Here is a 26,954-nt window from a genome sequence, read left to right on the forward strand (position 1 = left end):
GCCAGACTCATCTCAGAACATGCCTACACCTATCAAAGGATAGAAAGAGAAAGTAACAACCTTCCAATTTGGAAAAAATCATTTAGACTATTAAGCCCAAGTTCACAGAATCATAGAATGATTGACACAGGAAGGGACATTAAAAATCATTCTACCCCCTCTGCCATAGGCAGGGATGCCACCCACCAGATCAGGTTGCCCAGGGCCTGGTACGACCTGGTCTTGAACACCTCCAGGGATGGGGCATCTACAGCTTCTTTGGGCAACCTATTCCAGTGCCTCACAACCCTCTGAATAAAGAATTTCCTCCTAACATCTAAGTTAAATCTCCCCTGTTTTAGTTAAAAACCATTCCCCCTTGTCCTATCATTATCTGCCTGAGCAAAACTACTCTCCATCTTTTTTTACAAGCCCCCTCTAAGTATTGAAAAGGTGCAGTGAGGTCACCCTGGCCCCTTCACTTCTTCAGGTTGAACAGCCCCAGGTCTCTCAGCTTTTCTTCACAGGAGAGGTGCTCCAGCCCTTTGAACATCTTTGTGGCCCTTCTCTGGATCTGCTCCAACAGCTCAACATCCTTCCCCCACTGCAGGTGGGGCCTCACAAGGGCAGGTCAGAGGGGGACTATCCCCTCTCTCGACCTGCTGACCAATTGTCTGTTGATGCAGCCCAGGATGCAGTAGGCCTTCTGAGCTGCAGGCACACATTCCTGGCTCCTGTCAAGCTTTTCATCCACCAGAATCCCTAAGTCCTTCTCTGCATGGCTGCTCCAAATGAGTTCTTCTCCCAGCCTCTACTCATATCTGGGATTGCCCAGGCCCAGGCGCAGCCCCTTGCACTTGGCCTTGTTGAATCTCATTAGGTTCACATGGGCCCACTTCTCAAGCTTGTCCAGGTCCCTTTGGATGGCATCCCTTCCTTCTGTTGTATCTACTGCACCACTCAGCTTGGTGCAAACTTGCTAAGGGTGCATTCGATCCCACTGTCTATGTCATTCATGAAGGTATTAAACAATACCAGTCCTAGGACAGACCCCTGAGGGACACTGCTCATCACTGGCCTTCACCTGGTCATAGCTATTGACCACCACTCTCTGGGTGTGGCCTTCAAGCCAATTCCTTATCCAGTGAAAGTGAGTCCACTTTTCAAATCCATATCACTCCAATTTGGAGATCAGGATGTCATGTGGGACTAGATGATCTTCAGAGGTCCCTTCCAACCTCAGCCATTCTGTGACTATGTCAGAGGCCTTACAGAAGTCCAAGTAGATGACATCAGTCAGCCTTCCCCTGTTAATGGGTGCAGTCACTCCATCATATAAGACTACCAGATTTGTCAGGCACAATTTGCCCTTGGTGAAGCCAAGCATGTTTCTGTTAAATTGAGAAAAATATTTCAGTAAGTCTTAGGCTGATACACATGCACCAGGGATAAGGGTGTGTTTTATGGATTTTTAAAATGTATTTATTTACTTATTTGCCAGCCCAGCTTGCATTTACTACTGCTACTGCAGATTGCCATTCCTGGGGAAGACCTTTTGGCTGGTATGTGTAAGGTATGCACTATGGTTGTTTAACCACACCTTCCTGAGTACAGGAAAGAGCACTATCAGAGCTTTTTCATATGCATTTTTTAAATGCTAGGAAATCAGTAGTGACATTGCAGATGTATTTGGCAGCCCATTGTTCTCCCAAAAGGTGTGGCAGAGTTCATAAGCTAAAGAAGGAAAAAAATATAAATGATATAAATAGTATGCAAAGTGTCTAAACCATTTCACTGCTTTTAGTTGCCACAGAAAATGGCTCAGCAGTTTCTTCTGTTTCCCTTTCTAAAATTGCTTCATAGAGAAAAGATGCTAATCATAGCAGGTGCCAGCACATTTCATGGCAGATATATAATCTTCATTGTTAATAGGCCTGCTTTTTGCATAATTTGAATACCTCCCTACTCTGCAAATGAGTGGAATATCTTGCAAAAATCCCTGAAAGTATCATCCATAGTATGCTAATCCTGTGTATCTTAAACTTGCACCCCTACCATTACTATCTTAGCTAAAAAAAAAAACCAAAAACCAAAAACAAACAAACAAACAAACAAAACAACAACAACAACAACAACAAAAATAACTGATAAAATCAGTTGTCTAAAGAATATTGTGCTAAAAATCTGGCTAAGTCAAGTGACATTTGCACGGCACCAGCTTAATGGCTGTAACCAGTTTTGTAGCTCATGTTATTGATAAATTGATAAATAGCTTCTTTGTCAATGTGTTATCATTAACAAAAAGAACACAAATGGGAGTGGCTCCAATAGTAGTAGGACTGTGAGAATTATGATTAGCTGTGCTTTTTCATTAAATAACAAGCAAGACTTTGCTATATCCCCATCACCTAGAAATCCTCATTGAGAGCTCTAGGAAAGAAGCCATGTTAGCAACCTCAGGGAAGACATCTTGTTAAAAGACGCTAGAGGAGAAATTGAAGAGAGGAACCTGCCTTCCTGCTACCTAACTAATATTTTCTTAAAGCAATTAATTGGCCATAGGCACTTTAAATACATTGAAGACATCTCCACAGGCTGTTCTTTAAATAGAGTAGATACAGAGATGTGTCTACTCCATAAAATGATATCTATGTGAAGAGGTTCAAATTACACTTATCTGATAGATTGGGTTTCTCTCTTTAGCTTGGTGTGGTGCAGGATTCATCTGTGAGGGCTAAGAAGCTTCTGTTGTTGTAATGATGACTGTATCTTTTACTATTAGGAATGAATTAGGTGATACAGGAATTAACAATTGCCTGTCATTTAAAAGCCTACATGGAAATTTTATATCAATCAAAAAAGTGATGGATCGGTGCAACAATATTCTATCTATTTAATGAAATCTTCATTTGGTGTTTCCACATTTGTGTTGCCAGCACACATAACTACTGTGTATGCCTTCCAAGCATAACAGAGCATGATCCCATTCCCTATCCACATCAAAGTCAAAAGTGACAATGGCAGAAAGGTAGCTTTTCCCCCATTCCCTATATATCTGTGTATATCTGTGTATATCTGCATTGCTCCGGGTGTACATGTACATATACACATATATACATTAGTATGTACTCATATGTAAAAGAGTTGAATGAGAATGGAGATAAGCTTGTCAAAGACAAATCCATTGATTGTTACTAAGTAAACAGAAACCACATTTGGCTAAGACTCAAACGTGCAAATTGATAGAGCCTATAAGGGCACTTAGGGAAATCAGTACATATGCTTTCCTCCTTCTTCCATGCTTCCCTAAGCATCTGCTTTGGGCCACTGTTGGAGACAGAATATTGGGCTAAGTAGACCTTTGGGCTGACCAAAGACTGCCACTCTAATGGTTTACCCCTAAAAATGGTCAAAATTTTTATAATGTACATAACTAAAATTGTATTAAATTGTTCCTAATTCTTTTACGCTGATGTAAACAAATAGCAATATGATTAAGTTGTGTCTTGGTTTTATCTGGGATAGATTTAAGATGAGAATAATGCTGATAGCACACAAATGATTTAGTTGTTGCAGAGCAGTACTTACACAGAGTCAAGGACTTTCCAGCTTCTCGTTGCGCTGCCAGCGAGAAGGCTAGGGGTGCACCAGGAGCTGGGAGGGAACAGAACCAGAACAGCTGGCCCAAACTGGCCAAAGAGATTTCCCATACTACATGGCACCATGCTCTGCTATAAAGCTGGAGGGAGTTGGTTGGGGTGGCAGCCACTGTTGTGGATCTGGCTGGACATCAGTCAGTGGGTGGTGAGCAATTGCATTGTGCATCACTTGCTTTGTATAGTATTTATTATTATTGTTGTTGTTGTTGTTGTTATCCCTTTATTCTCTGCCCTATTAAACTGTCTTACCATGAGTTTTTACCCGTTTTAATTATTATTATTATTATTACCTCCTCCATCCCACTGGGGGGAGGCAGGGAGTGAGCAAATGGCTGTGTGGGCTTAGCTGCCTGCCGGGTTAAACCACATCAAAATGATACCAGATTTTTTTTTGAAAGTTTATGCTTCAGTATTAAAATAAGCCAGTCTCCTTAGTGAAGGGGCTTCCTTTCAGCCACTTAACTGAATCACTCAGCAAATTTATTTTAGTTTCTTCAGACTGGATTTATTTTCTAGTTGCATGGCAAATGGGAAGAGTATGTACATATGTGATTATGGAGAGCACGGTATTTTGCTAGTGCATGTTTAAGACCCTTTTCTTAAAACTACCTTTGCAGTTAAATAAAACTGCTCATCTATTCAAAGGACAGATAAAATCACAAGGCAGATTTGTGATATGTGTTGAAATGTAGGTCAGCTGCAGGAGTGAAATAGAAAATGGCATTATGGATGTGGCATTTTCACTCCTTGTCCCCCTCCAATCTTCTCTGGACAATAATTTAGCTGTTTTGTTGTCCTCCCTTGTCCACAGAAGTAGAAGGATTAATAGCATTTCTGAGCATATGCCGAGGAATAAATTTCAGGTGCAGATTTCAATCACAAAGGAACTATGTGAAAGAAAGGAAAATAACTTTCCAAAACCAACACATATCAATCATAGTGGACTGAGAAGTTGAATAAATGATTGAGTTCTCTTCTTGCCTTTATAAAATATATGTCTTATATATCTTGAAACTTGCCAATAGACTGTTAGAATATATTTGAAATACAAACTTCTCCTTCCCTCTTATTCTGAGTAATTTATTATTATATTTTTTTTTTTTGAATAGTTGCTTTAAAAACTGTAAGTAGTTTGGAAAGAATGTGGACAGAAACAGTCTTTCAAGTGAGTTTTAATGTTCAGTACATGAAGGGTTGGGCTGAAGATTTTTTCATTTATTGTTGTTGCTGTTGTTTTACATTTGTTTGTTGTTGTTGTTGTTAGGTGCAAGGGAAAAAAGGCTGGACTTTAAAACAGGATGTTTCCAAAATAATTTGGGTGTTATTAGAAGGAAAAGAGTCTGGACAGAATTATTATAATCATCTGGATGTAATCATGGAGTCCCAGATCAGTTCCTGACATTCCAGATCCTGCCATGGTACTATAGGAGCATACCTTGAAGAACCCAGTAATTTCAAGTGTGGGTTGCTCTGGATCTTTTTTCAGGCTATTAGCCTGAGAAAGCTAAATGACAATTAATGCCTAAGTAAATAATCTGAAGTCTACTCAATGAAAGGAGAATCTAAACTGGTGACAGCTATGTTCAAACACACTCAGTTCCTCAGTGCTGGGCAAGACATTCCATCGCAGGCCTTGTTTAACAAAAAAGCTAGGCAACATCAAAAGTCAGACTCCTACATTTGTCACCCAAGACTCCACTAATGAAATTCATTTCACTCTAATGTAAATGACTAAAGTAGGTCAGAGCATCAGGCTCCAGAATTTGCTATTTCTTTCCGCTGTCTTGAAAAGGAGCCTAAGATGACAAATCAGATGTAGATATCTACACTGTAAACACAGTGACGTGTCAGATGAACCCCATGCAATGGCAGGATTTCAAATTAAATTTTGCTCTTGCAGAAAGCCATGATTCTTGTCAAATTTCAAACAAAAGGAAACAGGCATGCAGATTTTTTTTTCTCTGTCTCTGGCCAAAATTGTAGTTACAAATCTCATTCTGCACCCTCGAAAATAACAGCACCTATACTAAATCAAAATTTGTCTAATGTTCAAGCAAACTGCATGTTCTGTGATGCATTGTAGAAAACAGCTTCCCAGCAACACTGTGGCCACTTACAGAAAAAGCATAGCAGGGAAACTGTAAACTGGGTATGTTGGAGTCTAACCCACAGAGAATATGCAAGATTAGGGAAAAAAAAAAAAAAAAAAAAAAAAAAAAAAGTCTTATTTTTTTTAGGCAATTCCTTCCCTTTCATTCATGGGTGCAAAGGGAACAGTCTTATTTCTAGAAGGAATATGTCAGATCTTTCTGGATTCAAACCCTCTAGCTATACTAAAAGTAAAAGTTTAATTTTTAGCTGTCTTGTAGTTAACTTTTTTCATTCTGTTCAGAGTCCTGAGCTGCAGATAAACCAGTGCAAATGAGATTTGACATCTATGTAGCTCTGAGCAGAACCTCCATAGTATTGTGCCTAAACCTCAGTATTTGAATTCTTTATCTTTTCTCAATTTTTATTTTGAAACTTACAATTCTGCTCTAGAATATCTGAAACTTTTAAACCCGTAGTGGTTTTACCATGTTAAGTTGCAGCAGAAAGCTCCATGTCAGTGAGTTATGCTGTAGCTTAATTATACAGCCAGCATGGGTGTGTGAGAATAGCCACCACATACTAGAGAATAAATTGCTGGGTTTGGTTTTTCTTGATTTACAAGTTGCTATATGAGGCACATGTTCCCAGGGAGTGGTGAAAAGTAGGGGTGTGTTAAACAGGTTTAAGAACATTTTAAAGAGACACAGTCAGGTTTGAGACATAGTAGATTTGGTGTACTTCCTCCTTCCTGCCAAATAACATTTTCTGTTTCTGTGGTTAAAAACAGTTGAGCTGCACCCTGCCTCTCTGTTTAAGTGATACCACAAAATCCAGTGTCGCAGTATGTGTCACACTGGTCTCTCTCTGTCTTTTTTCATTTTTTGTCATCAGTAAGGAAAAGAAACTGCCAAAACTGCTGGTCTTCATGCTCCTTGGAGAGCAGAATTCATATGCCATCGAGCTCAGCCAGTAAAATCTTGTGGTTTTCTGTAAAAATAGTTGTGGTGAGGACACACAACACTTGGATCAAATTATTTCTCTACTCAGAGCAGTAAAGAAGTTGTTTGCTAGTGTTGCTGGGGCCACCACTCTAGTGTCTGAAATACCCCAATATGAAGCATGGTTTTCAAGTTCCCAGGTACCTTCTCAAAAATCATGTTGTTGAACTTGGATTCTCTTGTTTCCCAGATGTTTTGCATGGAGAGTGGACATTATTTTGACTCTTTCTTACACATAGTATTGGCTTTGAGCCTTGGAGAATTAAAGGTCATTTTCTCATTCTGGGTAAAGATCTCTACTGGAACTAAAGATGATTTTAATTTAAAATAAGAACAATCTTTCTTGCTTTCACAAGGGATGACTGGAATATCAGTTCCAATTGTTTGCATACTACAGGAGAGCAAAATTAGCAGAGCACAATGTATATACAAATTTCAGCGTGCCATTATTGCAAATAACACTGAAATTTTTGTTTGGAAGCACTTAACCCCACTTTCTAGAGACCGTATTTTGTTTGTTTGTTTGTTTGTTTGTACCTCAGTTGATAAATATGTTAAAATTTGGAAGTTTTCCATTACATTATATTATATTACTTATAGTGCTATCTTGTTCTATATTTTCAAACATTTAGCACCAAAAGTTCCAGTACCTAGTTATTTGAGAAAACATGTTTTAAATTTGCCCTTCCAAAGGTACTAGGTAAGCACCATGACACACACAAAGATCACTGTTCGTCAGACCAAAACTTAATTCATGAAAAGAGCACAGTGGGGACATGACTTACCAGTGCCACTGTTTGGAAGAAGGAGAGTAAATGGAAACAGAAATTTGAAAGTAGCAAAGTAGCTGAAGAGGAGTTTAAATAAATAGGAAGGAGGGCAATGTCAGAGAAAATGGAAGCAAGCAGAAAAGGAAGGTCAAGATCTGTCTGATCTCATATACTGACAATGTAAATCATACAGATCTGTGCTTATGAAAGGGCTTGAGAACCGGAGTCTTGTATATATAGAAGATATATAACTCATACCGTTTTTAAGCAAGGTGAATAGAGGTGTTTATATAAAACAAACAAACAAAAATGCTTTCTACAGAAATTTTACAGTCTAGAAAATCTGTGATCAGATGAAGAGAAAGGATGAGTTCTCATATTGCATGAGAACTATGTCATGAAAAATGTGTGGCATGTTAGCAATTCTTTCCACACGGCCTGTGGTCAGGACAGAGTAGCAACTGAATTATGCTGCAGAAGCAGCAAATAAAGGCAAATGCACAGGAGGAGGAAGGATGGTTGCTTAGCTGAAAACACGGGGGCTGAGAGATTTGAAGACAATACCACAAAAAAACAGCCTGCGGAGGTTTGCGCAGAAGGCCAAGTTCAGTGATAGCCTCTTAATATAGTTTTTCTAGGGATTTTGTGAGTTCAGCCTCCTAAATGTTCAGAGGTGTAACTGCAGTGACTATCTGTTCAGGAAACACCCCAGAGATTGCCATGAATCAGTTTCTCTGTCACTAACCTAACTGTACAGTGCAGTGATCCAGTAAATGGGTGCTGACAATAGCTTTTGTGGTTAGCAGCAAGGGCGCGGTTTCATTATCAGTTTAAACTGATCTAATACCACATTCCCACCAGAAGGAGCAGTTCTGCCTTCCTTGTCCTGCCCTTGGCCATGTTCATGCAATAGTCTCTTACACCAACTCAGTCAGATCAGTAAACTGATCCGATTCATTGCAGGTTTCATGACCAAAATAACTGAAGCAAAGCCTACAGAAAAATAATAATAATAATAATAATAATAATAATAATAAATTAAAGAGAGACAGAGAAAGAAAAAAGAAAAAAAAAAAAAAAAGATACTGGGTAGGGCAACACCACCCATTTGTCAAGGTACTATTAGGAGGTTTACACCAGTCATGAAACCATCTTTTAAAGCTAGTACCTTAATTTAGCAACTATTGAAACAAAAGGACAGTTCACACCTCAAAATTAGTACTTTAACTTCTCTGTAAATTCCGACATGTTGTTTCTAGTCATATTCTTCCTCCAGAGTACAAAGTATTTTCCCTGCCCTAGCAGCTATAGATTTTTACAAGAGAAATTTCCCACAGGATTTCAACCTAAAGGACATGCCAATATTTAGAATGAACAATCTATGTTCTTTCAGAGAATGTCCTGATTTTCTTAAAGTCTGGGCGAGCTTTCCTCTCATCTACAAATAACACCTTGCTCATATCTCTACATGTATACATATGGGAAAATCTATTAAAAACATCAGCATTTGCCAAATATTATCAATATATCATATTTTCCATATGGAAGAACTTTTCCTCATCTCAATTTTTTTTTTCTATATTAGTGATCTTTGATGTCATCCAAGCACTAATGGGGAGGACAAAACCTGAGGATGGGATATGAGTGGTAGGAACTGTTATCAGTTTAGGCACTAAGGAAGTCAACTGACCACTATATTGGTCAACAACTCAAAAGAGAAAATAAATACTTTCCTATGTTTTTACACTACTACACTTGCATGCAGACTTTAATCAAATAATAGGATCAATTCACAGAATCAAAGAATTGTTGAGGTTGGAAGGGACCTCTTAACCTCATGTAGTCCAACACCCCTGCTTAAGCATTATCAGCTAGATAGAGCATGTTGCCCAGGATGATGGTCTGGTTGAGTTTTGAATACCACTGAGGATGGAGGCTCCACAGTCTCTCTGGACAAGCTGTTCCTGTGCTTGACCACACCACACAGTAAAAGTGTTCAGATGGAATTTCAAGATGGAATTTCAAGATTTTCAGTTTCTTCCCATTGCCTCTTATCCTGTCAGTGGGCATTAATGAGAAGAGTCTGGCTTCCTGTTCTTGATTCCCTCCCAGCAGGTATTTATTCACATTGAGGAGATCCCCTTGAGACTTTTCCAGGCAAAACAGTCACAACTCTCTCTGCTTTTCCTCATATGAGAGATATTCCCAACACTTAATCACCTCTGTGGCCCTGTGCTGGACTTGCTCCAGTAAGTGCATACCATTCTTGTACTGAGAAGCCCAGACCTGGACATGGTACTCCAGAGGAAGCCTTACCAGTGCAAAGTAGATCACTTCCCTCAACCTGCCCAGGATACTGCTGGCCCTTTTGTGCCATGAAGGTGCATTGCTGACTCGTGGTCATCTTGTTTTCCAGCTCCTGGGCAATTTCCACTCCAAGGACCTTCTCAGCAAAGCCACTTTACCAGCTGGCTCCCAGAATGTACTGGTGCCTGGGGTTAATCCTCCCAGAACATATGATATCGTCTTTACCCTTGCTACCCGTGCTTTTACCCCATGAAGCTGAACTTCATGAGAACTCTGTCTCATTCTCCAGCTTGTCAAGGTCTACAACCAACCAGCACATCAGCCAGCCCACTCAGTTTTGTATCATCTTGCTGGGAGAGCACTCTGTTCCTTCGTCCAGATCATTAACAAAGATGCTAAACAGTATTGGCCCAGTGTTAAGCCCTGGGATACAGCACCAGTGACTTGAGTAGGTTAGATTCAACCATCTAAAGCATAGTCTTTTATTCCTCTTGTGAGTGTCAATTTCCTAAGCTGTATGTACATTGTATAAATGGTTACTTCCCTACAGGGAAGATGAAGCCAGAATTAATAACTTTGAAAAGCAGTCCACACTTTCTCTGTAATTATGTACATCTTTTCATCGGACAGTGCTAACCTGTTTCCTTCCTTTTTTTTTTTTCTCCTACTTGCCACATCCTATCTCTGACAACCATGGTTGGTGAAAAAGATTAAGGGCTTCCCTGAGCTCTTCATGTAGTAATGAACAAGGCAGAAGGAGGTAATCACATATACATTTGCAACTCTATTATTATAAAGTCAATGAAATGTAAACTATCTCCTCTTCTGCCTTATAATTAATTAATTAATTATGAAAATGTACTGATTTATTTTCATTCTTCTGTTGCAACAGAGGTGACTATTAAGAAGTTTGTGAAAAGAAAGTATAGCACAAGCTCAAAAAGCAAAATTCATGTACAAGAGGCTGCTTAAACATAGATATAAATTTCTGTTATGAGCAAAGGAGATGATCATAAGAAGGCATATTATATTGAGATGCTACGCTCTGAGCCAAATAGTATTTAGTCACTTGCAGGATTGTGTAAGTACTAAAGATGTTGATCTGTGAAGAAAACCCAAGCTAATCTGAATTCACAGGCACAATATCTCATAAGCAATAGAACTATGAAAGCTGAAATACATAACAGCTTTGATTTATTCAACAAGGTACAGAATTGCATTGTATATTTGCATTCAGGCAAACATACAACTATGCATTAGAAGCAGACATCACAGATAATGCACAGATGAGGGAAACTTTAACAATAAATTTATATATTTTACTTCCACACCATATTTCACAATTGTAAATATATATATATTAGTTTACTGAACTTAAACATAGTCCTGTACAAAATTAATGTTCCAGATGACAAGCTTTCTCTATAGCTGCCATGAGCAGCATGCCATAACAGGAGTTCTGCTCATACAGAGAAAACAAGGCAGCTCTGTGTCCCTTGTATTACTTTCTCCTCAATTTGTTTTTAGCAGGGTAGTCCTTAGTCAGAACTTTGAAGAAACAATCGTGGACCATTAGTCCCAGATGGATAGACCTCAGAAAAAGGTACCTGTGAGATGTAAGAAATCCCCCACCCTCAGTGTTTGTATCGACTACTCCTAAGTGTCTACACAAAGTGTCTACAAAAAGTGAATTTCAAGTAGCTCCATGTTTGGGTGTCTCTGTTTCCATGCCTCATTTAAGGTCTCTGACTCCATACAAAGCTGACTCAGAGCTTTGCATGCCAGTGTAAGTGGCAGACACCTCCCTGAATGCTGTAGCTATGTCTGACTTTCCCTAACCTGCTCTGATGCTCTTGCTGAGACCTCCAGAAGTTCTCCCCATAAAACTTGTGACAGATGGAAATTCTAAAATCCTCACAAAACAGCACCAAGCACAAGGGGTTAGATTACTCCCTTTTAAAATGTTTATCTCTATAAGCAGATAGGATTTTTCAGTCCACTTGCTTAGGCATGTGCAGGTGTGAATTTTTATGGGTCCTGGGCTGCTCTGCCCACAGCTATTGCTGCCCCTGCCTCCTAGCCCACTGTGGTGCCTCCAGGTTATTGCAACTGTTATATTTACTAAATCCAGGCTTCAAGCAAGGATCAGGCTTGGGAGCTTCTGCTGTATTTCACACTCAATACAATAGATAGAAAATTTGTGAATGGTTAATTCATTATTTCTGATATCACAAGACTGTTCAAGGTATATGAACAGATTATCTTCATGCTAGAGGGTGAGCTGTGCCCTTACGTCTGACTGCAGATCCTTCCTCTGAGGCATCTGACCAAACTCTGTCAGAAACAAGTTCCTGGCATGGATGATTCTTTATGTCTAATCTAGTGTGGCTATTCCTCTGTAATGGAAAGCATCAAAAAAGAACATTAGTCAAAGGTGCCCTTCTTTCTACTAGCCTTCTTAATAGAAAAGAGTGATTCAAAATACGGTAACATCATTAAAATGTTGCAAAAAACAAAAGTCAGCTTCCTCCTTACTTTAAGCTCTAATAATTTATTTAGTTTTCCACAGGATCTCTCATAAAATATTTTCTTCCACATACTCATTAGCCCAAAGATCCCAGGACAGGATAATATATACAAGTCTGAAGAGGATACATAGTGCTAATTTAGTTTAATCACAATCTATTTGCATAAATGCAGTCCTCCAAGGAAATCTATTTATTTTGCCAAGAGCAGTTCCTTAAAGGATGATAGGGTAAGAAATATGACACCTATTATTACAAATTATTACTTAGAGGTGAATGTACTGATTTTAATTACATCAGGTAATCTTGAGGTTTCCCATACTGTCAAAAATAATTTACTCTGCTTGCACTAGTTGATTGTTGGCTTTAGATGCTGGCAGTATGTTTTTTCTCCTGTAGCAAAGTCCTGCCTTCCATCCCCTTGGAAGGACACAGTCACAGTCCCACTCTGCTTAAAGTACCATAAAAGCAGAGATTGTCTTCATATTATCAGGTAACTATACAGAATAAAATAGCCCCTCAGCTTACCATGTTCCAAAACAAGAACAGCTATTCCAAGATGGGTGCATCTTCCCCATAGACCCCACATATAGACCCCACCCCTTCAGAGGCTTCTTTCTGTAGTGTAGAGCTACATCCACAGTGATGCCTTCCCTAGTTTACAGGTCCTGCCAGATGATTTGGGGACTCAAACCAAGCAAATCTACACTTCAGTGCAGGAATCTCTCTGGCAGGGATAGGGCTTTCAGGTAACAACAGAGAATATTGTAAAATAGTGCTCTTTCCTTCCTAACCCTACCCATGGAGTGTCCATTAAAAGCTCAATTCAGTTACGATTATTTCACAAATAAAAAAAATACCATAAATAAAATTTGGGTTTACTACTCAAGCAGGAAGGTTGGGTAATAGCAACAGATCTAGACTTGAACCATTATTTAGCTCCAAGTTCAGACAGTAATGCTTACAGTTGTAAAAATAATCCAATATTTTAATAAGCGTGTTCTGATAGACAACTGCTGACCTGTAGACCCATATGCACTTAGTCTTTAGAGAAGTTAAATTAATTGGTCTTTTAATGTCACTATAAGCAGTCTGTAAATCAAAACAAAAACACATTTCAACAGAAAGAACTGACTCTTTGTCTTACACATCTATGATATTAATACACCACTTTACAAATCAAGAAAAAAGATTGGCTAGGAAAATGACATTTAAATACAAAATTGTAACTCTGGAAACATTAGCCAGCCTCCAGCTTATCTCTTCCTAAATGTAAATTCCCTTTTATTCAGAGTTCTCCAGAGGTACAGGTATACCTCTGCATAGCTATCTGCCTGGTTTGGAGCAAGCACCTTGGTGTCTAAGCCACACCTCAAATGGGTGACAAGTATCTCCTCACAGAAGGTGACCACAACAGCTAGTACACTGTCCTGAAGGAAGGACCAAGAAACTATGAATTATTTCCTTAATCTGGACATTACTTTTGCATGTGCTCAAAGAGAAAATGAAAGAAACATTTTTCCTAAAGAAATAGTCCAAATTACAAATCCTCAAGCTCAAGACAAGACATTCTGTCCCCCTACTACACATCAGACATCAGAAGCTTGGATAAATAGTAATCCTGTATTTTTTCAGAAGGTGTATGTGGTGCAGTTAGGTCATTTAACTATTTTGTTCTAGTTACAAAAACAGGCAAATAAATAGAATTGTTGTATCTAGAATTTTATAAGAAAAGTATAAATAAAAAAAAAAATCACATAGCTATCAAAGCTGTTGCCATACTTGTGTTGTATGAATTGCTCTGAGATTAGTAATACCAGTATATTTTTTTTACTTTTTGTAAGCATATACAACATATTAAAATGTATAAGACCAATGCACAATTTATTTTATCTTAGAACATAACAGAATTTAAAACGTCACTGTCTATATGTGCTTTTAATCTGTCCTTAAGCCTCCTGCTACATTTCACAAGGTAGAGCCACAAATTGTGTATTCTATCTGTGTTCTATTGAACCTCCCAAACAAACCAGAAAAAATATTTTTCATAGTTCAACATAAAAAAATTCTCTCTTATTTCTTCCTGCAACACAATGGAGTTTTTGAAGCCTCCAGTATCTGTTATTAAAAAGTTATGGTTGTTATAAAGCGTGATTACTGACATATGGGTAAAGACTATCCGGATAAATTCACCTGGAAAACTCCATGTAGCTTAGTGACCCCCTTCTGGATTTCATTCTTAGCACACACTTGCCCATAAGAGTAATGAATGCTTTTCAGTGACCACAGTGTGTTCATTTGTCTTCAGTTAACAACAGACCTCACACACACACACACACACACAAAGATTATATCCGTGAAGGATTCTGACATTTAGATCGTAACTGATACTCCTGCTTCTGAACAGACTGTGTAGCAAAGACCATAGTAGATGCTTGACAGCCTTTAGTCTAGAAGCTGGTGCAAATACCTTTCTGTAAAAGAAATATTTAATATTACTATATCCATTTGCTTATTTTTGATGCAAATCCCTCCTAGCTGAGCCCAATGCTGATCTACAGGTACCGATTCTAGAACATACTTACAATTTAGTGTAATTTGCAGTTTGAACACTAGGTGGAAACAAAGTAACAAAAATAAGATCTGTTATCAAATAATCTTCAGCACAGCAAATGGAAGAGCTTTCTCCAACACACATGACTGAAATCCCAGAAGCCAGAAATGGCAGCTTAAGCCTGCTTAATTGCACCGGAGATCTCTGTGATTCTCACTTCCTGGGCACAAGAAGAAGAGGAAATAATCTCCCTAGACTTCTTAAACTTGAATATTTGATTTTCTTTCCTTGATGGCTTACTTTAAATTTGGGGATAAATATGTTCAAAATGCTCTGATGTATTTGTATTGATCGTTGTTCAAGTATTTCTGTGAAAAATGGTACCAGAATTCAACATATAAAATTTTTCCTCTATTGTTTTTCAGTTTTGCAAAACTTTAGATTGAATACATACTTAGAATGAGCAGCTTCTGTCTGCTGCCATTTGCTTGTCATAGATAATGATAGATAAATAGTGAAAATAGAAATGTATACATATATATATATATATATTCAATCATATGGTTATGCAACAAGAAAAGCACTGCAAGATGAAAGTGACACTCATTTTATTCCTTTGTGTAACACGCTTCTAGGAGCCTCTTTGTTATAATTCCAAATTTCCTCAGCTCAAGAAAGGGAACTGAAATGATATTTAGTTTTGGATGATAGCCACCTTTTGATAGCTTCAGATATTCTGTTGCTTGTGGAAAACTTGGCTCCAGAAAAATCCATATGCAGAATGCAACTGCAGCAAAAGCCCATAAGAAATAAGGGAGAAATGATGTAGCATTTCACTGCAAACCACAATGCAGAACTGAGCTGCACAACAGCAGTGCTGTTCAGGATTTGACATTCAGGCATTTTCATCTTCTTTCCAGGAATAAATAAATAAATAAATAAATCTTAGCATAAAAACATCCTGTTGAAAAGATGCAGCCATGATTCACACAAACTCAGAAGACACTGGCCTAGTGAACCCTAGTCCCTTTCAGTACTGTGTGCTGAACTTGAAATGGTTAAAAAGCTGGTATAACAGCAAGGGACAACCCTAGTTTTATTTATAGTTCATAACATACTCTTTAAAATGTGAATGGTACCCTGCCTGCATCCAGAATGAATATATAACAAACCATGAGATTTCCAGCAATATTATCACCTCTTCCAAATTTTTCTAGTTTTTTAATTAATACATTTGTTATCGCCAGTACCTTGCTCTACTTCATTCTATGCATTTGTCCAAGTTCTGCCTCTTTGTCCATCTTTTCACACAATAAGAGGGCAGATGCTAGCCTCAAAGCCAGTTTTACAGACTGTTTGAAATGGAGTTCAACTGCCTGAGGTGACTTAGTCAATTGGCTCACATACCAGAGCAAATATTCATATTGGTGGAATGCGAGTCAAAATCTTAACTGAATTTGAAACCTGTTGAAGCTTGGTGAATAACTAAGCCTATTGTTCCTGATCCAAGTAAATATAACCCTCTGTCTACTGAGTACTTCTATTCAATGTCTTAGATTAAATTATTTTGTGTATATTTTCTAAACTCTATAGGAACAAATGCTACGTTAAACTCAAAGGGTATATATCAAGTAGCTGCATAAGGCCTACTGTCATCATTCCTGAAGAAAGTTTGTGTGTGATGGGTGTAAGAACACTTAGATAGGGCAGGACATAAATATAACCATGAAGTAAAACCTTTTGGTTGGGAAGAATTTTGAGGAAATCAGTATAGATGCCATTGAATTCAACCTACCATTGAAAGACTGTATATTTCCTCAAAGCATTTATAAAGAAAAAGATTCTGCAGAACAGTGTCTAAGTTAGTTCTTTGTCCTTCAGAGGATGATTATACCAGTCCTTATCCTTAAGGTCATCTTTTAGAGGAGAAGACGCTAGTTAAATAGCATGAAAATCTCCTTGCAATACAATACAACAGTGTCAATCATCCTTCAGTTATGACTGAAAGGCAATTAACACCTAAATAAAATATAACAATTGTTAAATGTAGAATGGCAACACATCCTACAGAAACCAAATTCTGTGTACATTCAGTATTATCTCCACTTGAAACAATACCAGAAAACATTGGCATCTTTTCTATTTGTCTTACTATTCCCACCCTGCTAAGTGTGCGTGAACTGGATTTTATATCAATGGGTCATTTTAATACAGTCTAGCTACATAACTGATCAGTTTCCTCATATCAACTTCAAGAAGTCATGTATTAGGGCAGAAAAATAAAATAAAAAAAAAAAAAAAAAAAAAGTAGAGGGGAAAATTATACTTTTAAATTTAGCAGAAGCTATATGGAAAACACTGAGTGTCAAACACAAATGTGTTTGTTTGTTTGTTTTTTAAATTAATCCCCATTTCAAAGATCCCCAAGCAAGCTTAATGCTATAACCTGGACTTACCACTTTTGGCACTGAAGAGAGTAGCTATAAAGAGCTTTCCAGATGCAAGAACTTCCACTGTTTATAAAGCCATTGATTTATTGATCATTGACGAGAGGTCCCTAAATATGTCTCCAGTTACTACTTCCTACAGCTCAAATCCCTCTTCCACCAAGATTCAAGTTTCAAGTTAAAGCAGACGGAAAGTTTGTCTTTGCTGTTATCTGCTCTGGCTGGTTGGCAGCTGCTGCTGGTGACTGTGTTACTAGGAGTGGTTTTGGCTTTGAGTAGCATAGTTGTGAGTCAACATGTGGGAATAAATCCAGACATGCCCAGCTTTCCTCCTGCTCTGTAAACAAAGTGATCTGATACAGAAATCTGACTGGGATGATCTTTAGATGCAATAAATATATCTGCCCTTCTGACACATGAAGACTATCTTCCTACTGAACCCAGTAGGCATGTGACACAAGTTATTTTTTGAGGCACTCTAAATTGCAATAACTTCCTTGCCTGCAAGGTCACGTATTAATGATAAGCATCAAGAGTGGGATCCTTGCTGCACAAAAATCACATTGATCTCAACAGAATAATGGCATTGCCACAAGGCACTGCAGAGCACTGCAGTGAGGGGAGGCTTCCCACAGAGCCTATTTTCTTGCTCTCCATCTTACTCTTCTAACACCTTCTTTGCATTCTTCTTCCATCTTTATTTCCAGCCAGCTTCTTCTACCAGAAAATCCCTCATGACAAATTTCCCTGGCCTGTTTCCACTCTTTCTTCGAACAGTCTGCCTTTAAATTCAGGTTTGTTTTGGTCAAGATAAATTACAGCTAATGGTGTAATCTGAAATCTTTCCATACTTTTTTTTTTTTTTTTTTTTTTTTTCCAGGAGAAAAGTTGCAGTGAAGCAACAGCCATTCAGCTGAGCATGTCTCTATGTTTCTATGTTACATACTGTGTGAATAACAATTTGCTTTCCCAGGTTAGTATCTCATGTTACACAAGTCTTGGCACTGTAAAGTGTCTTTGCAGACAGACATTATTTTAAGCAGGTGACCAGCAGGAATCTGTGTTAATTCACGAAATGTTCTAAATGCCGCTTTAAAACAAGAACTGTGTATAAAAATTGTTGAAGGAATATGTCAAACACGCAAGCTAGAGCTGTGCTTTTGCAACAGAGGACTTCAGAAATCTGTGTTTCAAAGGCATAGAAATAAACTGTACATAGAAAGACATAACCATATTCTTTGCAGACTCCTGCTATCTTCAATAAAGTAAACTAAATAAATAAACAAATAAAATACAGTCTGCAAAATGTTTGTTAAGAAAATTCAGGTATTAATGAAGATATGAAATTAGACAAATAAGAATTACTTCATTCAAGTCAGGATTTGTTCTTGGGTGTTTACTCATATCACTTACTCATCCATTAATGAATCTGCTTTTTTATCCCTATGATACCACACAATCATAAATTATTATCATGAAAGAGAACACTTTAATCTTTACCTTGACATCCTGTAGAGTCAAGGCCATTGAACTGCCTTGAATTTTGTTTATAGATAATGTTTTTTCACATGATGTGGGTAATATTTTACTTTATCACACTGCAGTAGAGATTTTGCTTTATCAAAGATAATAGAAAACTGGATCTTTGCAGAAATGCTACATCTGTAACACAGTTATTTGCGGAATTTGTATGCAGGGCATAGTAAAATTTGCTCATTACTCAAATTCGGCCATCAAAGTGGCAGGCCAAGGAGGAATTCTCACATGGTCCTCAGATCATTTTCCATCATCCCTTAAAACTGTAAAATTTATTTGCCATCTGATCCTTGAGTAAACAGCAATAAAGTAATCTCTCCCTTAGTTGTCGAAAAGTTTGACAGTCCTTGATTAAAACATAAGCATCTTAGATGCAGAACTGCTGCCTGTAGGATACTTTTAGAAGTAAAAGCCTTATCTAAAGTCAAAAATAGTTTATCTGTGTTGTTTGCTGAGCTTTTGGATGCTGGTCTTCATCTTTGTAACCAAAAGGAACTGAAAGTAATTTATTATGAGCTCTGTATGTATAGACGCACTCAAACTGAACATACTAACCAGTTGTGTTTAATTCAGTCTGCACATCAAATCGCTTTTAAATTTATTTATTTTAAGTTTATATTAAGTTTATTTATTTATTTAGATTGATGGACTGAATGGCATTTTTATAAGTGAATCATGAATAGCATAAATTATAATGGTAGTACACAAACAAACAACCCAGTATCTGCCAGTACTCAGTGGAGAGTACTGGCACTTACACAGTGATATATTAGGTTGACACAATAATTTTCTATCAAAATAATTCATAATTAACAATATGTTACAATTTTAGCATAGCTGATCATAAAATCATAGTCGATGATTAAGTAAAAGTTTTAACAGCATTTTAATAAGACAACAGTGTCGTTTTATGTCAGTTAACCATGACTGCAATTCCACAAAATGTACACTGCCTGCAAGACTGATTCCTGAGCAGTAATTCAGGACACGCTAATTTTATAATGACAGTGCCCCCCACCCCATCAAAACCTTCTATTCAGTGCCCCTTGCAAAATGGCAGAAGTTCAAGAACATACCGGGGAGGGGAGAGCTTAAAGCAGATGCAGTCTCTAACAAGTATTATCATGCACTCAGAATAATTGCTACTAAAAAAAGCCAGCAGCTATCAAGCAGCATTTTAAGCTTAATTCGAAATAACTAAGTGTATTAAGCCCCTCCTCTCATTCATCCCTGTCTGCTGCAGTTTCTAACTGGAGATGCTTAAAAATACTTCCCTTTCCAGCAGAAATGAAGGGAACTGTTGAGTAACTCTTGCCCACTGTTTTTTTCCTCAAAATACTGAAAAATCATAACAGTTACAAGTATGCAAAACTTCTCCTTCATTTTATGAAACAACAATGAAAAAACAAGTTGGATTTGGACTGATAACATCCTCTTATATCTGTGTTTTGAATATAAGTCTATTTGGCATGTGAAAAACGAACTCTTGTCTTCCTACATGCAATATATGGAAGCACATGAGCTGTATCTTAAGAATGAGTTCAGTTCACAGTTTTGTGTTAACCTACAGTACTGTGTCTTCTACAAATCTCCAGAAGACTGAACACAAACCACAGGCATGCATACTATATAGAAATTGAAATAGACTGCTTTTGTTTTCAAATAGAGAACTCACAAATGAAAGCAGCCCATTACCAAGCAGGAAGGCCATGTGGTCCTTTAATACATTAAGCAGAAGGAAAATTTGACTTCAACAGTAGGGACTATTTCTTCCATGCAAGGTAGCTCAGCCCCTAACTACCTGCATCCATTCTTCAGAATTGAGATGACACAGCATAAACCATTCCAAGGCAAAAAGGTCAAGCGAAAGTCTTAAAGATGGTGAGAAATTCTCATAATACCTTCTGTGAACAAAGCTAGTCCCAGGAGCAAAAACAGAAGGTAAGACAGAGTAATTATTTCAGTGTTCTGAGGTGCCTTGCACATATTCACAACCATGAGAATTAAAGCTATGCATCATTCATTAACTTAGCTGTCTCTTTTCATAAGTGTGATGTAAGAAGAAATGCAATTTATGGAGGCATACACTGTCTTCAGGAGGACTCTCACCATGTCACATAGGCTCACAGTGCAGATGGGGCTATATGTGAAAGCTGCTTATTCACAAAGTACCAGGGAGAAATGTTTCCTAGCTTGCTTTGCTAGTGGAGAGCATGCAGGCTGGCAGACAAAGAAGTCAGCTGGTCACTTAAGCTTTGCACAACTGGTGATCTCACCCTCTCCTCCCACTATTACAGAGGAAAGGACTGCTACGGTTTGACTGATTGGTTTTATTTTATTACCTACTCTCCTGACATATGAGAGAAGTTAACGCCCAGTTCTTGGCCGTTTAAATTAATTTTAAGTAGTGCTGCTTGGAATTATTGGACACAAGCCAGCCGATGATGACCGTGCTTGGGATTTTTTTTCGCCCTATAGGAAAAATAAAACAGCACTGGACAGTTACATCAGGGCTTTTTAGCGAGGCATTAATAAATCATGTGCAGATTACTGATATTGACGATTACTCACAAGCAATATTTTAGACCTCATGTTCCTGAAAAGAACCAGGTGCCTAAAACTATGTGTTTCAATGATCTGTTCTGAATGAATAATATTTGCCTTCTCTGTACTGTTTGATGGTATAGAATGAAGCAATCATTCACAGAAATACTATGAAAAGGTTATTATTCATTTCAATATTATTTTTATATAAACAAAGAAATATTGCAAATAGAATCTGCTGTATTTTGAGAAATAGTTGCTAACAAACAGAATGCATAGGTTCACTATTCATTTAATAATGCAGTTTAAATTTGCTTAGAAAGCAAAGAGAAATGTTGGGGAAAAAATGTTTCACACTGTCGTGGAAGACAGCATTATGTTGACAGTTATCTATGGAATCAAGAAATGAATACTGAAAAAAAATCTACATGTACAAGATCTGTTTAAGTATTTTCTGGGAAAATATCTGTTGAATAAATTATTTCAGAACTAGCCACCTGATCTACCTGACAATGTTATTCTGTGCATTGGTGAACAGCTGAAAAAAAACACTTTATAAAGTTTGAATCCTCTGTTTCATCATTGTTTCATGGTGCTATTTTCAACCCCGGATGTTCTGCCACCCTCTATTTTTTATATTGTTTTAAACTAACAAATGCTGCTACTTTGATCATCTGCAGCATGTGCCAAGGCACAAGACAGATGCTCCAATGGTGCAGTTGTGCAACATCAGAAGATATCTTATTACTGGAGAAAAAAAATATCTCTGCACTTGAGATTAACACAGGGATTTACTTTTCCTTTGTTTGTTCTCCTGCTGATGGCACAGTGCAGCTGCCTCTGAGAATGGCAATGTACACACAAAGAGGAGTGGAGATGTGTGATTAATGCAAAGGATTAAGCAGGGGAAGTTAGAGATTTTTATCCTGATCTTCCATTGTCACCTAGGCAAGTCCCCTAACTATGAAGTGCAATACAAAAGGCAACTTAATGTTTGATTATTTACTGAATTTTTGAGCAACAATCTGAGGTAACTTGCAGTCTTTCTTTAGAAACAAAAGGATTTCACTCCTTTTCAAAGAAGAAAAAGCTGTGAGAATGGACAGGAGGAACACCATGGCATACCTAAACTGCTTCTCGGGAGGCAGAGCCCATAGAGGGCAGGAAATGACTTGCTAATGACAGGGGATGCAGAAAAGAGTGAAGAGTCCTCTCTGCTAGCAGAACTGGGGAAATACAGGGAACATCACCCTTTCCTTATCCTTCAGGAAGAAATTCCCATTAAAGCTGCTAGCACAATGCAAAATCTCCTTTGCTGTCAAAGGACAGCTTTAGAGTAATATACTGGCCAGGACATCCTATCGTCATTTTGGGAGGGTTTTTCATCAATGTGATGAAATTTATTCAATGTGTTTCATTTATTCATTTTTGATTTTCTTACCAGCTCAAGACCAGTCACTGATTTAGTCCCAGAGTGACTCCCCTTAGCAGTTTAACACACTGCTAAATAAATAAGGATAGTCTGAGAGTTCCTGCTCTGGATCCTCCACCACTCATATCACCTAACTTCTCTCTGTGGCTCCGCTGTGGACCACAACAACTGTCTGTTAGAGAAGGGATGAGCCACAGGGAGTGTGTACATAAATCAGCCTGTGGGCTCAAACATTCACCCCTTTCTCTCTCCTTACAGCTGTGTTGATGTATCCAAAGTCCACGTGCCAAACTATGGCCAAAGGTATTATAGTCAGCACAGGCTGGCAAGCGCACTGACACTGGTTCATATCAGGACTGGATTATTTCAGCACAGGTTAAAACTTGAAGATACTTGAGCTTTTGGGTTGCTTTTGGACTGGCAGGCAATACTGTCCAAATGAAGTGCTTTTCCATGGGATGGGTCAGCTGCTGAAAGCACAGTCTTTATTGGCAGTGGGAAGAGCATTCTGGGTTATCCAGGTTTTAATCTAAGCCTTCCTCTTCTCTGGACACTTAATTTATCTTCCAGTTATACTTCTGGGAAACAGTGATTGAGGGGCAAGAGGAAATTTTTATCCAGAATACTGGTTGTGGGAATTGTGAACGTTAAATGTCATGACTGACAGAGGGCATTAAAACAAAGAGCAGTTCAGACCTGTTATGAAGCTGTGTGTATTGTTCAAACAGAGATGGTGATACCACTGTTTCACAGTAGCAGTGAGAAGTAGCTTGGCCTAGATGTCTATTTGCAAACAAAGGAAACCTTCTACAAACAGTTCTCAAGAATGCAAAATGTGAAATTAACTCCTATAAATAACAAAGTGAAATATAAAACAACACATATGTGGTAATACTGATCAATTAATAAACATTTCACAACTAGAAAATGGGTACAGCTAAAAAATTGCAGTTAAAATAGTCCATTTAATAAAAAGACAGACTATAGAATGGATTCACTTTTAAAATTTGAGAAAGGATGGAGGGAAGGAAGGGAAGAAGGGAGGAAGGGAGGAAGGGAGGAAGAGAGGAAGGAAAAGATATAAAGAAACAGAAATGAGAAAGTAATGTTGGGAAGCCTTTTTTTTTTTTTTTTTTAATTTCCTGTCAAATTCACTAAGTAAACAAAAGGTTTTAATCAGAGCTACACAGAAATTCTACAAGACAGCTTTCACTATTGGCATACTCCTTGCTTCCTTTTGTTTTACCATTTTTCTGCTGTAGTAGAAATCTGTGCTCTGTCTTCTTCCCATCCCCTAAAGCATTTCTGACATAACCATTAGGGCTGTATTAATTCAGAATGACTCAGTCATGCTGTTCTGCCAGATCAAACCCAACTGTCCCAAACCAAGCACAAACTCTGTGGATTCAGATAAACACTTCAAACATGTGTTTTGGAAAATAAACAATATACTTTATTTCCTATGATGAGACAAGAAGGATCACATCTTAAAGACAGTCCTAAAATATTTATAGGAAAACCAAAAATAATGATGGTTATTAGTCAAACTCTTTCCCCTGTAAAGCATTATCTAAGGATAAAAGTTTAGATATGATCATAAATTTATATGAGAAATAACATCTATTGATACATCCACTTTGTTAAGTTATAATCTGTATAAGTGAAATGACCTCATCCAATGACCAAACAATTTCACTCAGAAAAGAACAAAATGAAAGTACACCAATTTTAAAAGGGTAGAAGGACAGACAGAAAACAAATAAAGAAGAATTTAAAAAATAAACCTTTTTTAATATGCTTCTATCATGCTTTCTTTTAAATCTTGGAGATATTTATGCTTAAATGCAAGTCAGTCACTGCTCATCATACCATTCCTGCACTACATTTGTACCAGCACAACACCATTAGTCATTTCCAGAACCATAGCCATTAGAGATTGAAGTGACCTTTCAGTGTCATCATGGCCTCCCCTGATTCCTACAATCCATGGCAACAGACTAACGCCAAACACATAATTATGGCTTCACTGCAAAATGTAGCAAAGGAGAAGCTGATTTCCAGTTTTAAGCTAAATCTCAGAAGGCAGAGGCCTAGCCTTCTGTCATCCAAATTAAAGTTATTTGCATTTCTTCTGCAAGTTTCTTGGCAGCCATTGTGTTTGTAACCACACGCCTTGATTTGGTACCTACATAGATTGTTAAGCTGAGGAAAGAAAACAAAAATGGCCAAGTCATGGAGAAACCAGCATCTGAGCCAGGAACCTTCCAAATCAAGGACAACTTTTTTTTTGTAAAGCGGTGTGGACATGGTTTATCTGCTTTCCTCACCCCCACCAAAGTGTGAGGGCCTCCGGCTTCCATGGGAGGAGTTATAGATGACCCCGTGCCCATTTGATATAACACAGACTCCAGCATAAACAAGTTCCCAGCTGTATCCCTCTCACCCTCCAAAGGAACTACTCTGCTCCAGATGAGGTTGAATTAACCTGTCAGCAATACTGGGAGCTGCAACCTGGGATAAACACAGAGAATAACCAACGTCAGAATGTAAATGCCTTTTTGGAGATGAACAATTAGTTTCTATTATGGCTGCGTTTATATAGGTATGTGTATATCTGAAATGAATTACTGTGTAAAGATATTTCAGCTCAATTTAGGCTAAAAGCTATGTAACATTATCAGTGTAGCACTATGCTTATGGTAAGTAGCCCTTCCTCAGAGGTAGGAATAGTATGGGCAATTGCCATGCTAATACAGATCTATTGCTTCTAGAACCTAAGACAATATGTATACAGGGCTATTTACTCAACTATACTTGCTTTGTTTTTAATTTACCTTTATTCAGAACAATTCCCCATCAAAATAAAAGTGATAAACTGAATTTCTCTTCAAAAGGGCTGAACAGAACTATGTAAGGACTTACTTAAGAAGTTGTCCCAGAGCTTTTTAAAATGCAGCATTGGAAAACTGAGCATCTGTGGTATTATATTTCAGGGATGATGCAAGATTTTTCGACCTTTAAATTACAGCTTGTGCAAGCAGTACTCTGTTACTTAACTCTAACAGATTTGCAGATGTGTCCATCTCCAAGGTAATGGGCATTGCATTTCTGCCATTCAAAAGGCTGAGATTCAAAATAAATCAAATAATGAATTAATCCTCTCCTTTCATTCTCTAAAAGCCTCTAAATACTGCTTGTAGGAATTCTAGCAGATATAATAATAGATTTTTGTAAAGAGACTCTGAAGAGTTTACAGGAAAAAAAGGCAAGAACAGTTACCCTCTATTTTAGATACAAAAGAGAAAAGGGGGCTTTGCTTGATCAAGTTATACAGACGAACACTGCCAAAGGTTAGTGTAAACCCAGTCCAAGGTCTGGACCTTACTAACTATTATATACTTCTCTCTTTGCCCACCTGAAAAAAAAAAAAAATCCAATATGAGAGTACAGATGGATAGACAGAAGAAATAAAATAAGGGAAGGAGGAAGGAAGGGAGGAAAAAAAAAAAATGGTTCTGGAAAGTTAGACTTGATAATATTTCATGACAAGGTTTTTAGGTATTTTCCTTTGACTATTGAACACGGGGCTTATAAAAAGCTGCATATTTTTATAACTGATAATATCTGCAGTGATGCAAGCTAACATAACAGTTCTGTCTCAGGAATAATGGCAGAGTTCATTGAAAGGACATGATGAAGATGTTACGTGTGTGCAACCACAGGGAAACACTGACTGGCATTTTCCCTTTTGACCTGACACAACAATGTTACATTCCAACTCAGCCTAAAAACAACACTGAATAAAATAATATGTAGCAAATAAAACTAAAAAGTGCTTCAGTGAAAAAGGACCATACTTGGAGCTAACAGCATCTCTGAAAGTCTGTTTATTCTGTTGCCTCAAATCTGGCAGGCCCATAATGAATTAAAGGAGCTACAGTTAAAAGAAGTGTTTGGAGTGAACTTGAAATGCTTTGTTTTCTTTTTTCACACTAGGACTCGGGTGACTTACATACCTAATCACAAGATGCAAGAATGTGACTCTGCTCTTCTTACTGTGTGACAAAAATAAAATAAAATAAAATAAAATAAAATAAAATAAAATAAAATAA

The 26,954-nt window shown here is 37.7% G+C and overlaps 1 long non-coding RNA gene across 1 annotated transcript in view; it reads right to left on the reverse strand.

Moving 5' to 3' along the window:
- Window positions 1-12,061: 12,061 nt before the first annotated feature.
- Window positions 12,062-26,954, reverse strand: part of LOC118163487 — a 27,501-nt gene continuing 12,608 nt past the window's right edge. Inside the window, exons 2-3 of the long non-coding RNA XR_004749078.1 lie at window positions 17,340-17,667; window positions 12,062-12,200 (exon numbers count right to left, since the gene is read on the reverse strand). This is a non-coding gene — a long non-coding RNA (uncharacterized LOC118163487). The remainder of the gene's footprint in view (window positions 12,201-17,339; window positions 17,668-26,954) is intronic.

Source organism: Oxyura jamaicensis, chromosome 1 (genome assembly GCF_011077185.1).
Source record: "Oxyura jamaicensis isolate SHBP4307 breed ruddy duck chromosome 1, BPBGC_Ojam_1.0, whole genome shotgun sequence".
Lineage (NCBI taxonomy): Eukaryota > Metazoa > Chordata > Aves > Anseriformes > Anatidae > Oxyura > Oxyura jamaicensis.